This window comes from Barbus barbus, assembly GCF_936440315.1.
Source record: "Barbus barbus genome assembly, chromosome: 14".
Lineage (NCBI taxonomy): Eukaryota > Metazoa > Chordata > Actinopteri > Cypriniformes > Cyprinidae > Barbus > Barbus barbus.
This window is the reverse complement of record NC_136742.1, coordinates 30,310,427-30,324,698: the sequence shown is the minus strand read 5'-3', so window position 1 is coordinate 30,324,698 and position 14,272 is coordinate 30,310,427. Positions and strand designations below refer to the sequence as shown.

At 32.9% G+C, this 14,272-nt stretch overlaps 1 protein-coding gene across 1 annotated transcript in view; it reads left to right on the top strand.

The window, feature by feature from the left end:
- Positions 1–203: 203 nt before the first annotated feature.
- Positions 204–14,272, top strand: part of LOC306880498 (protein dispatched homolog 1-like) — a 56,574-nt gene continuing 42,505 nt past the window's right edge. The window contains exon 1 of the mRNA XM_079434043.1: positions 204–328. The gene's annotated coding sequence lies outside the window, so the exon portion shown is untranslated. The remainder of the gene's footprint in view (positions 329–14,272) is intronic.

The window sequence follows — 14,272 nt, the reverse complement described above, 5'->3', positions numbered from 1 at the left end:
TTGCATCAAACATAGAAAATATTATTCGGCTATTTTTTGTCTTTTGGAAGCTGCATTCAAAATCTAAGGGGGCACTTTGAATGGGCCTGACGCCTCTGCTACTGTAGTACGGTAGTGTGTTATTTGCGACACGGCCCGAGTGTTGTGTTGTGTCCGGCTGATCTGCGCAGGTCCTGAGTGAATGTTCTCTGGATCTGCCCCTCACTTCCTGTAGTTCCTTCCCACCCAAGCAGCCAGCGACCAACCAACCAACCAACCTGCCCCGTCTCACATTATCCGCGAGTTTAGACGCCAGACGGCTGCCAGACACGCTCGAGCTCGCATTGAGGTAAGATGCTTTTGGCGCGCCGCCGCTGTTACTTTGTATCTTTGATCCATTATGACGTGCTGTCTGTCCATTATGACGCAGGCGCGTCTGGAAATCAGTGCGAACGCCGCGTTTCTTTCTCTCTGTCCGGTGTTGTGTTCAGCTTATTGTGGCGGAAAATGTGGTGCAACTGTTTAGGACACAACTTTTCAGTGTCGTCGGCACGTTTTGCTGCGTTTCTCGCTGGTTTTGACGCGGAACTCTGAGGCTGTGTGTTGTGTGACTGCAGCTGGATGTGTACTGGTGTGTGTGTTAGTGGTGTGAATGGATGAGATGCTTGTGTTGAGTTGTATTGTAGAGGAGGGATGCAGTATTGTTATGTGGGACCGTGTGTGTGTGTGTGTGTGTGTGTGTGTGTGTGTGTGTGTGTGTGTACTCTTCCCACCAGAGAAAACTGTTGCAGTGACCCCCCCCCATGCTTTAACGTAAGTGTCCCGACATTCAGGTAGCTTCATGATGATGATAATAATACATGTAATGTAATCAATGTAATCAAAGAGTGAAAAACTTGTCAAAAACATGTGCAGATTATATTCATATTCATAATATGCAAATTCAAACCCAAAAAGAAGAAACGAGAAACTATCTTTTGCAAATCATCATGGACATTTGTAAAGTGATTGTATTGTTTTATAGTTATGCTCAGTTCTAAAATATGTAATTGTTCAATAATTTAATATTTTATCATATTTCACCCAAACTCAAGAGTATATTTTGAATTATCCTTATATAAAATTAAATTAAGTATCAAAAATAAAAACCAGTATTATTTAGCATTTTTATGACATTGTCACAACAATAAACCAAATTCATATTATTGTACTGTACTGTAATGTGTATTTATATATTGTATATAGAATCAAAATTATAAAACGTGTAAATTATAAAATATTTTAAAATCATTGTCTTTTTTTTGTACTTTTTATTTTTCTTTATGCAAAATATTATTTAGATGAATTTGTCATCAAAGAGTGAAAAACGTGTGGAATATTTTATCCCAAGCTCAAAATAAATAAATTAGAAACTATTTTACACTCTATGAAATTAAATGATTAAATTAAGATTTAGCATTTTTATAACACTATTTTCATGACAATTAAGTACATTTCCCACCAAATTTATATTGTGTATATATAAAAATATTATAAAATGTTATAAATCATTGTATAATTTATCAGACTCATTTTACTTTATAAACATACAAGTATAATCATGATCATTTATCAATAGAATCTCTTATATGAAATGTAACCTCTCTTGGGAAAAACAAGGAAGTTTAACATTGTAATGTCCAGGCCTTGAAAACTCATGGACCTTTCTATATGGATTGTTGTTTTAGTTATGCTAATTTCAAAAATATTTAATCAGAAATAGCTGTTTATGAGTCCAAACTCATTAAGAGCTTTTGTTCCTCTTTTGTATATCACTTTGAATGAAAGTGTCTGCCAAAGACATGTAAATGTAAATGCAAACTCTAAAATGATTTGTTAAAACCCTTCTGTTCTAACTAGAAAAGCAATGGAAAAATCATCAAAAAGAATGTTTTGGTCTACTATGTGTAGATGTGTTGTGTCTCAGAGCTCTGCTGCAGGCCGTCTCCTCATCTGTCCTCTGATATGTTGCTGTTTGACTAGCTGCTGACCCGGACTGTAAATGTTTCACTGAAATGCCCTCATCTCCTCCCTTGATGTTGAAGCGTCCTCTCCGGCTGATATATTGTGTCTGGGAATGACTTCAGTTCAGTTCATCTCTGCCGGCTGGATCCGTGCACCTGGCTCACTGATTAATTTTCCCCCATTGTTTGCTGTAATATTTCATCAGCCGTTCCAGGACATATAAAAATGAGAATATGTGTCCGAGAGGATCGTTTCCCAGGGCTTTTCCACTCAAAACATGGAAATGTTTATCTCCCTGTACATGCCGTTATAGAGTTGGCCATAGACTGCCAGGCTCTCGCAATGAAATGGACATTTAATTGAAGTTGACAAAATTATATTTTCCCTCAAGCCTAAAAGCAGCCAAAACCGAAAGCAAGAGTGACAGAAAGAGAGAAAAAAAATCTTTTTTTTGCAAAATACTGTAGCCTTTTTATATAGAAAACACTTTTTGGTTACAGTACAAGCCCAGTTAAGAATAAATCATGGACTGTAATGGTACAGAGCATTGATTTTTATTTTATTTTCTCTTTAATATTGCAAGATTATAGCACAAATGATATTACACACACACACACACACACACACACACACACACACACACACACACACACATACTGTCTATAATGAATTATGTTCTATGAATAAATGTAAAGTGTGTATATGTAATAAGTATATATGTAAATATACACTGCCGCTCAAAAGTTTGGGACCAGTAAGATTTTTTATGTTTTTTTTTAAGGGAGTCTCTTCTGCTCATTAAGACTGTATTTATTCGATCAAAAATACAGAAAAAACAGTAATATTGTGAAATCTTATTGCAAGTTCTAATATTGGTTTCCTATTTTAATATACTTTAAAATAGAATTTATTTCTGTGACGCAGTGCTGAATTTTCAGCATCTTCAGTGTCACATGATCCTTCAGAAATCATTCTAATATGCTGATTTATTGTGAATGTTGAAACTGTTGTGCTGCTTCATATTGTTTTTTGGAGCCTCTGATACTTTTCTAACAATATAAGTCTTTACTATAACTTTTTATTCATTTAACACATCCCTCCTGAATAAAAGTATTAATTTCTTAAAATATAATATATATATATATATATATATATATATATATATATATATATACTGACCCCAAACGTTTGAATTGCATTGGAAATTGTAACAAATATAAAAAAAAAAGGTCCCAAAAAAATAGCCGCACAATGGTTTCTAACATTGATTATGAATCAGCATATTAGAATGATTTCTGAATCACTGAAGAAATGATGCTGAAAATTTAGCTTTGATCACAGAAATAAATTATATTTTAAAGTATATTAAAATTGAAAACTGTTATTTTAAATTGCAATAATATTTCACAAAATAAGTTTTTTTCGGTATTTTTGATCAAATAGATGCAGCCTTGATGAGCAGAAGAAACCTCTTTAAAAAACATTAAAAAATCTTACTGATCCTAAACTTTTGAGCAGCAGTGTATATGTATATATATATATATATATATATATATATAATATTATATTCATATATTAGAATGTGTATTAATATAAGCTTAAATTGCAATATTAACATAAATATTAACATTTTATATATAAACACCATAATATATTTATGTACAATTGACAGAAACATATGTAAGCATTACAGTTTGGGGGTAAAATGTGCTTAATTAACTTGGCAGTATAGTAATGAAATAGCTCCTAATGGTTCTACAAAAGGCTTCTTTGAAAAAGTATTAAATCAAATTTTTTCTTCTTTTCTTTGTGTATTGTGACCTGGACATGTTTTGGGTCAGATTCACACATGAGCTCATCCACAAGAGGGTGCTATCACGTCCATTAGGAGTCGATGGAGCTGAACTGAAGTGAAGTGTAAAGTTGGTCACCACTGAGTTTGAATGTGAAATATTGCCAGACGGGCCGATTATATGAGCCTCAAATGTGTTTTTGCTTTTATTTGCTCTTTACCCTGGATGACCGTAAACACTGGCATCCAACACAGAGACCTTGTAATGCAATATCCAGATTCAGCCCTGGTGATTTGTCACTCGTGTCCCTTCTCGTTGGCCAGAGCGCTGATTCTGGCGATGACTGGCTGGATTTCTCTTTCCGCTTGCACAGTATGTGTTCCATAAGGAATAAAAATCAATAAGGAAAACAGATGTTGTCCTGTTAACTCCGGGCTTTCATGATAAAAGTCTGTAAAAGTGATCGGGGACAGAAATAAGTCCAAACGTACATTCTACTCTTCTGCTGCACAGTTTGTTGGGCATTTCCTTAAAATGCTATAATTAAGAACCTACACACAAACGGTTTAATTTAACACTCTGCAAGTGTCTCATGTTCACTTGAGTGATTAGCAGAGCTAAGGACGTTTCTTGTCTCATCATCACGACCATTTCGAGACACTTCTGCGAGTGCACTTGACAGCTGGTCGTAAGGACTGCCAGCTGTTTTACAGCTTGGACCTGAACGTGTGTGAAATCACATTAGTGTTGTGTTGTCAGGAGTCATCAGTGCTCATTCTGTGTGTCGTGTCATCAGTTCCTGGCTTCTGGGTCACTGTGTGTCAAATCAACCAGATTTCGGAAACTTCCTCGGTTCAATTTTTTGATTTTGTTCATTTATGAAGAATGACATAAATGGTGATGAAACCCAAAATATTAAATGTCATGGATGAATATTTAGAGACTATTGAGTAATCCACTGTTTTGTAGAGGAGGGTCACAATTAAGATTGTAACATGAGATTTGGAGGCAAATTCCAGGAGTCGGAAAATGACTTTAGAAAGATGGCAGCATCATTGTGTTGTTTTTACTCAGAGATTGGTAGCTCAAAATCTGTTGACTTTAGCTTTCTTTGTTTCATTATGCCAATAGTGGCAGTTTCAAAAATTGGAAAAAACAAAGGTTTGCCCAAGGTTTGCATGCCTGTTACTCGAGATGCATTAAAGACATCTTAATTTTCTTTTAGATTCTTGTTCTTAACAAACATTTCTTTTGATATACCAATTTTTAAGGCTCTGTATGATTCAGCTCCAGAGATATGGGGATCTTAATGTGGCTCCACGAGTACATTTTCCACTTTTTCAGTGGTCAAAAATCGAATGTCAGTCCCTATGCATACAGCCGATACTTTTTGTTTTAAAGAGGAATTACTGAAGAACAATCGATTTTCAACTTGAAATGTGTCTTGTTTCTCTCTATCACAACAACTGCGTAGAACAAACCCGATTGATTGACAAAACCATGCATTTTCCAAAGTTTGCATGCCTGTAACTCAAGAAGTTTTGAAGTTATCATAATAGCTTTTTAGATGTTGCTTCCTGAGAAAATATTCTTTTGGTATCTCCATTTTTAAGGCCCTGTATGCTTTAGTTGAGAGAAATGGGCATCTCAGTGTGGCTCCATGAGTAAATTTGGTTAAAAACCAAATTCATGCCTGTTACTCAAGATGCATTAAAGCTTTCCTTTTGTATTCTGGTTAGAGATATTGGGATCCCAAGAGTGAATAGTTAAATTGTACACATTTTCTGCAGTCAAAAACCAAATGTGGGTCACTTTACATACATGTTTGGATAATGAATGACTGAATTGATTGAATCAGCCACAAAATATGTCAGTTTGATGCTGTAACTCTGTTCTGACTTTGAGATAATCTCTGAGTTCATGGGTGAAATCGGGCCAGACTCGGGTCGCTGGAAGCAGGTTTGACCCTGGCTGATGTTGCTTTGACCTTTGCTTGTAGTAGCTGCTCGTAGCACCGGATTGAGTTACAAATGCAACCCAAACACTGGCAATTAAATGGCAAAAGAGCAAGAGGAAATTATTCATTAGCCACAGTTTTCTTTTGGAGACCGTGAGTGAGGGTTCAATTTCAGGGTTAGATATGATATCCCGATTAACGACACTGCAGAAATTCACTCAGATTCACTGGAATTGTTGAATTATTTAAAATAGCATTTTTCTATTTTAATATGCTTTAAAATGTAATTTATTTCTGTGATGCGCAGCTGTATTTTCAGCATCATTACTCCAGTCTTCAGTGTCACATGATCTTCAGAAATCATAATAATATACTGATTTATTATCAGTGTGGAAACTGTTGTGCTGCTTAATATTTTTTGGGACGTGATACTTTTTCCAGGATTCTTTGAAAAAACTTTAAAAATAAGTGTTTATACAAAATATAATTTTTGGTACATTTTACACTACTGTTCAAAAGTTTATGGTTAGTAATTTGTTTTTAAAGAAATTAATACTTTTTTCAGCAAGGATGTGTTAAATGGATAAAAAGTGATAGTGAAGAATTGTTAGAAAAGATTTCTATTTTGAATAAATTCTGTTCTTTTTAACTTTTCTTTCATCAAAGAAAATTATCACAGGCTCCAAAAAATATTAAGCAGCACAACAGCTTCAACATTGATAATAAATCAGTATATTAGAATGATTTCTGAAGATCATGTGACTCTGAAGACTGGAGTAATGATGCTGAAAATAAAGCTGCGCATCACAGAAATAAACTATATTTTAAAATATATTAAAATAGGAGACCAATATTAGAAATTGCTATATTTTGCAATATTATTGTTATTTTCTGTATTTTTGATCAAGTAAATAGTCTTGATGAGCATAAGAGACTCCATTAAAAACATAAAAAATCTTACTCATGTCAAAATTTTGAATGGCAGTGTACATATTAATATATGAAATTTTAAATACATATGTAATATAATAAAGTGACACCTCTCGCTCTCTATACTTCTTTATATAAGATTAGCTTTTATTAATATTTTGATATTTTAATACCATTAATCATTTTAAATACATTAATTTTTTTTCTTATTGAAAATGAAGCCTATTTTAGGTATTTTTAATAATAAAAAAATAAAATGAAAATAAATATAGGAAATGAAGCTTATTTCAGGACATTTAGTAATTTTAAATGAATAAATAAATATCAAATAAAGCTCTTATATAAAATGAAGCTTATGAGAATTATAAATAAATAAATGTCTATTTACTTAACAACAGTTTCAGTTTTAGTAACTATATATATATATATATTTCAGGTTTTGTTTTGTAATTTTAGTGCTCCTACATTTTAGTAATTTTCATTTAGTTTAAGTTTTTAATCTAATATTTAAATTTCCTGTATACATTTGATCATTTTAATGCATCCTTGCTGATTCCAAACTTTTGAATGGTAAATAATATATATATAAAGCCCTAATCTATATAGGTAGGCAATCAGCTATTGGGGTTTTTGTAGGTTTTATCCAGGTCTGATTTCCTTTGACTCATCATCATATCATCGTATGGATATATATATATATATCACGTGGTCAGTGTCACAGACTTTACTCTCGAGGTAATTGGAACCAGTGCTTGATCCGAACGGGAGAAATGGATAGCGTGTGACGGTGTTCAGAAGTCATATGTGAAATATTAGAGATGGAGCGCTGTCCTCTCGCTGTCTCCGTCCGTCAGTCGCACAGCTGTCACTGCTGCTGGGTTTGATAGAACGGAGGCGTTGAGCAGAAACAGGTGTTGTGTATTAGTTCCACTTTTTTTTTTATTTCCCCCCAAAATGTCACCGGACTGGATTGAGTTGTCAGAGAACATTATTGTGAAATACGGCTGGAGGTTTTTGTTTGACTATTGCTACAAAACATTTTCTTTCCCTGAGGGAAGAAAAATGTGAAAAAATGTCATCCAGGTGGACTGACCTCAGAAATGAAAGCTGAGCGAGACAAAGGCTTTGAATTGGTGAAAGATTCCTGCTGGTTTTTAACTGGTTAAACTCGCTTAGTTTAGCTCAGGTTTTGCTGGTTGGTCAGTGCTTCTCACATTATTGAAGTATAATGGGTCCCAAATACCATTGAATTTCTTTCAAAACACTTTTTTTTTTTTTAAATGTTGTTTTGGTATTATATATGTTAATAAAGATATTAACACACTAAACGTTATTTAGTACTAAAATACTTTTTACAGTTATAGCTTTTATTCATATTTTGAATTAGCTTTTATATTTTCGTTTTTCATTTTAATTTATAATTAAGAATTTTACATAAACATTTTCTTGTTAAAAAATAAAAATTAATCATACATGCAGTCATGGCCAAAAATATCGGCACCCTTAGTAAATATGATCAAAGAAGGCTGTGAAAATTAATCTGCATTATTAATCCTTTTGATCTTTTATTAAAAAAAATCACAAAAATCTAACCTTTCATTGGATAATAAGAATTTAAAATGGGGGGGAAATATCATTATGAAATAAATGTTTTTCTCTAATACACACTGGCCACAATTAACGGCACCCTTTCATTCAATACTTTTTGAAACCTCCATTTGTCAGTTTAACAGCTCTAAATGTTCTCCTATAATGCCTGATGAGGTTAGAGAACACCTGACAAGAGATCAGAGACCATTCCTTCATCCAGAATCACTCCAGATCCTTCAGATTCACAGCTCCATGACGGTGCTTCTTCTCTTCAGTTCACCTCACTCATTTTCTACAGGGTTCAGGTCAGAGGACTGGAATGGCCAGCAGAATCTTGGTTTTGTGCTCAGTGACCCATTTTTGTGTTGTTTTTGAGGTTTGTGTTTGGATTATTGTACGGTTGGAAGATCCAAACATGGCCCATTATAATATTTCTGATAGAATCAGTCACTTATTGATTTTTTATCTGTTGGTATTTGATAGAATCCATGATGCCATGTGTCTGAACAAGATGTCCAGGACCTCCAGCAGAAATATAGGCCCACAACATCAAAAATACAGCAGTATATTTCATTGTACACATGGGGTACTTTTTATCCCTGTGTTCACCAAACCCATCTTTTTTAGTTTCATCTGACCATAGAAGCCAGTCCCATTTGAAGTTCCAGTCCTGTCTGATAACTGAATATGCTGGAGTTTGTTTTTGGATGAGCTAGGAGAATTTTTCTTGAAACCCTCCTGAACAACATGTGGTGATATAGGGGCTGTTTGACAATTTTTTTTGTTGAGGTTTTTGACCCAGAGTCTCAACTATTTTCTGTAATTCTCCATCTGTGGTCCTTGAAGAGTCTTTAGCCACTCAAACTCTCCTTCTCACCGTGCATTAGGACGATATAGACACACGTCCTCTTCCAGGCAGATTCATGAAAATGGGAAATGGGGATTTTCACTGCTCTAGCTCTTTTCTTAAAGCCACTTCACTAATTTGTGAAGCTCAATTATCTTTTGCTGCACATCAGAAATATATTCTTTGTTTTTTCTCATTGTGATGGATGATTAAGGGAATTTGGGCTTTATTTTCCCTCATATTTATATTTCTGTGAAACAGGAAGCCATGGCTGGATAATTTAATGTTCATAGTCACCCTGGAGTGCTCAAAATGAATATGTGATTATGAATGGGAGTATACTTCAGAGATATTTTACTCATAAGAATTTCTAGGGGTGCCAATAATTGTGTCCAACGTGTTTTTGAGAAAAAAACATTTATTTCATAATGATGTTTCTCCCCATTTTAAATTCTTATTATCCAATGAAAGGTTCGATTTTTGTGAATTTGTTTAAATAAAAGATCAAAAGGATTAACAAAGCAGGTTAATTTTCACAGCCTCCTTTGATCATGCATAAATTCCAGTTTATAGTTTATTGAATATATATATATATATATATAGAGAGAGAGAGAGAGAGAGGGAGAGAGAGAGAGATAATTATACTGTTTAGCTTGATTTTATTTTCATTTTAGTCTTTTTTTTTTTTTTTTTTTTTTTTTAGTAATTTTAGTATTTTTCCCCCCAAACTTTTTTTGTTTACGTTTTTCATCTAATATTTATATTTTATTTCAGCTTTATCTCAATTCTGTGTTTTTTGTTAATGTAATGGAGATAATGTTATAGTTTGTATTCATATTTAAATTTAATTTTCATTTAAAGTTTTAATAATTTTGTTGTGTTTTTGTCATTAAGTTTTTAAAAATACATTACTGTATTTTTTATTAATTTTAATTTCAGTTTTAGTCATTTTGGTACATCAGGTTAAATAAAGATAAAATAAGATAAAACTTATATATTTAGTTTTATTTCAGTTAACATTTATTTCAAGTAACACTATTTGTTTTAGTTTGTTTTAATTTACTGTAATAACTCAAAATGACCAAAAATTTTTTTAAATGGTTTTATTTTTAGTTAACAATAATATCCCTGTTCCAAAATATTTTTCAAAACAGAGAAATTATAAATAAATATTCTGCTTTTGTTAATTATTATTTGATCAATTCAAAAGGCCTTTTGAAGTGCATTTTATCGGTCAGAATATATACCTGCAGCAAACAAAATTTAGCATGAGATGAAAATGCAAAAACATTATTTCCGAGCCGTTCTCCTGATTGAATTCAGCTCAGGATCTCTTCAGGACTCTCTGATCCTTTGGAAAGAGAGCAACCGCTGTGACCTCCTGCCTCAAAACTCCGCTTCCTTGCACAACCTGTTCGCATTTATCATGTTTTCAGCTGATGCCTTGAAGACGGATGGCTCTACTCAAGGTCTCGCTGCAGCGTCCAAAAGTCTGCGCCCTTAATTCAATGAGATAAATTGGAAAAATGTGCAAATGCAAGTCATATTTGCTAGCCAGTCATAATCTTGCCAGAGTTTGGTGCGCTGGGCTGCAGACGGGCTTAGAGAGATCATTAGCCTGACACTAAGCAGAGGAAAGATCTGGAAAGACGCTGGACACGGACCAAACGTCCTGCTCCTGAACAACAGACTCCGGAGCCCGGGTTTCTCAGTCTGTGGCCTGAAATGAGGCTTCAGAAATATACTCTTATATGCATGTATGAATGCTGATACATGTTAATAGCTTCATAAACTGTACTAGTTTAACTTTTTAAACTCCTTCAGTAAATCTTCCTGCTCAGACCTCAGTGTATGAGATTTATGGAAGTGGGTTCTTTCACAATTACCTTTATGCATTTAGCAGATGCTTCTATCCAAAGCAATTTATGGAAGAGGACATAATGAGAATTAAAAAAAAATCCCCTAAAATGTGCAAATTAATTGTCCTGTGATTTATTGTTTTAGTCATTTAAACGTCTTAAAATAAGCTTCTTATTCTTTATAAAAATTGTATTTATTTTAAAATATTATTGGTCCTAAAATAGGATTTATGCCATGTAAGTAAATACTTAGTTATACATTTAAAATTACTAACAGTCCTAAAATAGGCTTCATTTTCTATAAGAATTTTTTTATTTATTTATTTAAAAATATTATTCATCCTAAAATAGGCTTCATGTTCTTATAAGAAAATATATTACTGAGTAATTTAAACATAAGAGTCCTAAAATGTCATATAAAAAATATTATATTTAAGTATTAACAGTTCTAAAATAGGCTTAATTTTCTTTAAGAACATTTTTTATTTATTTAAAAATTTTATTCATCCTAAAATAGGCTTAATGTTCTTATAAGAAAATATATTATTTATTTATTAATGTAAACACTGCATTTTTTGTACATTCATGCTCAAATAAATCTGTGACCAAAAGCCATGATATAAAAGTTCATCAAGTCATTAGAAGCATAAAGTATTTTAAAGCTTTATAAGTATTTTATAAAGCTTTTTCAATATATAATGTTTGTTTTTATTTATTTGTTTATGTATATATATGGGTAGTTGACGTATCATGGAAATAAAATAATATTTTGTAATTATTTAAATCTGACAAATTTTTTAACTGTTTGTCATAAATCAACATCTCATAAAAATGTTATGGGGTTTCAAATTATGAAACAGGACGTTGATTTCATACACGTCCACAGAGGACACCGGGAATAAAAGCTTGTTTATTACACATTTTGGGAGACACAACAAATGAATAGGGAAAGAAAATATATTTCAATATTCCTATGAAATATTATATATTATTATGAAAATCTTGTCAATTATTACTCTCATTATTACACTTCTTTTTTCATTACATGTTGCCCCAAAAACACATTAATATGCAAATGAGTTTATACATCGTATATAATGGGAAAACCCCTTTATAGCCAGTTTACACACATTTTGCAAAAAGAAAAATGGTATATCAAATCATTCTGTTATAACTGTTGAGAATCATCTTTATACAAAGTCTTGTATAAAAAATCCTGAAACCTAATTATTTTTGCCTATGTTTATTCATGTCTTTTTATTTATTTTTTTAATTGAGTCCCGGTGTCCTCTACCAAAGACATAGCATAACATGAATTAAATATCATTTTCATCAAAAACATCTCTAAACAGTTTAATGACATCAAAAAATACTAAATTTTTCCTAATTATTTTTTCTTTCTGGGTCTTAAGAGGTTTCAGTTGTTTTTGCAATCACAATACCCATAAAACCAACTGTTGCCGGAACTATGAGGGGCCAGTCCATCATTTTCAATGTTCGACTGGCCCCTCATAGTCCAGACCTCAACCCCATCCAGCAAATTTGGGGCGATGTGGAAAATAATTAAAGACCATGTTAGCAGAGGCTTGTATTTTCTGTCAAAGTGAATCTGTTCAGTAGTTTCTGGGAAGTTCTCTCTGCTTCAGTTGTTTAGTTTAACTACAGAAATATCCATTAGGTACAGTCTGGCTTTTGATTGTGGAAAAAGTAAAGGATTTGTGAAAGACGAATGTGCTTCTGCTCGCAAGCAGTTGAGATTGAGCAGAGCCGTTGTGGAGCTTCACCTCCTGTGGTGAAGCTCCTGTGGCAGGTTGAACTTCCTCAGCTGGCGTAGAAAGTACAGCCTCTGCTGGGCCTTTTTCACAATGGACTCAATGTGATTGTCCCACTTCAGGTCCTGGGAGATGGTGGTGCCCAGGAATCTGAATGACTCCACTGCAGTCATGGTGCTGTTCATGATGGTGAGTGGGGGGAGAGCAGGGGGGTTTCTCCTGAAGTCCATGATCATCTCCACAGTTTTGAGCGCGTTAAGCTCCAGACTGCACCAGACAGCCAGCTCCTTAACCTCCTGTCTGTAAGCAGACTCGTCACCGTCCCGGATGAGGCCGATCAGTCTGGTGTCGTCTGCAAACTTCAGGAACTAAAAGGAGTTTTAGACTAATGCATTATTCCTTGGAAGTTCAACCATTTCAATTAACCAGTGTGGTTTGTTTCCAGAGCTTTGTGTTCTTGAGCGCTCCTTCATGACCTGATATTCCTTAGTTTTTCCAGACTTTAGTAAGCCCTTTTCCTGGCCCTCTGTCTTGATTAGAAGCTAACTCAGCACTCATTTCTTAAGGCTAGAAAGATAATTAGTGGTAGTATATAAGGCAGATGTGAATGCCCGCTTACGCGTTTATCAGTAGAGCTGAAAGAGAAAACACTAGAAGAAGACGTTCACTTTAGCTCCTCTGGTGGCAGCAGACACATACTTCAACGCAACTGTGTTAAAGTACAAGAAATACTGCCATGATAATGTAGGTATTAATACTTCACAGCTTGCAGTTTATAGGGCCTTTTTTATTTACAATGAGATTTATTTTAGAGAAATGTCACTGTCCCAAAAATATAATCCAGTATTTATGTTTATTTAATTAAAATTAATAATGGTCCTAAAATAGGCTTGATTTTCTGTAAGAAAAATATGTAATTATTTGTTAGTATGTTTATTTGTTATTGTTTATTTTTAATCTCAATGCTAATATATACTTAATTTTCTTTAAAAAAATATTTATTTAAAATGATTACTGATACTAAATAAGCTTAATTGTCTATAAGAAATAATTATTTAGCTTATTTATTAAAAAATATCCTAAAATGCGCTACATTTTCATTTAGAAATGCATGTATGTATTTATTTGTTTAAAAAAGGATTACAATAGGCTTCATGTTCTGTATGAAATGTATTTATTTAGATTGCTAATGGTCCTAAAACATGCTTTTTATATGAGAAATATTTATTTATTTAATCAAAATTACTGTTTGAGTTCTAAAAGAGGTTTAATTTTCTATAATAAAAATATTTAATTATTTACTTGTTTGCTTGTTTTTATTTATTTTTAACTCTTATTCTATATGCTTAATTTTATATAAAAAATATGTATATATTTAAATATATTACTGATCTTAAATAAGCTTAGTGGTCTATTAAAAATATGTATTTCTTTATTAAAAATGTTTAATGATCCTAAAATACACTTAATTTTCTTTTAGAAATATATTTATTTATTTATTTATTTAAAAAGATTAATGGCCCTTAAATAGTCTTCAGGTT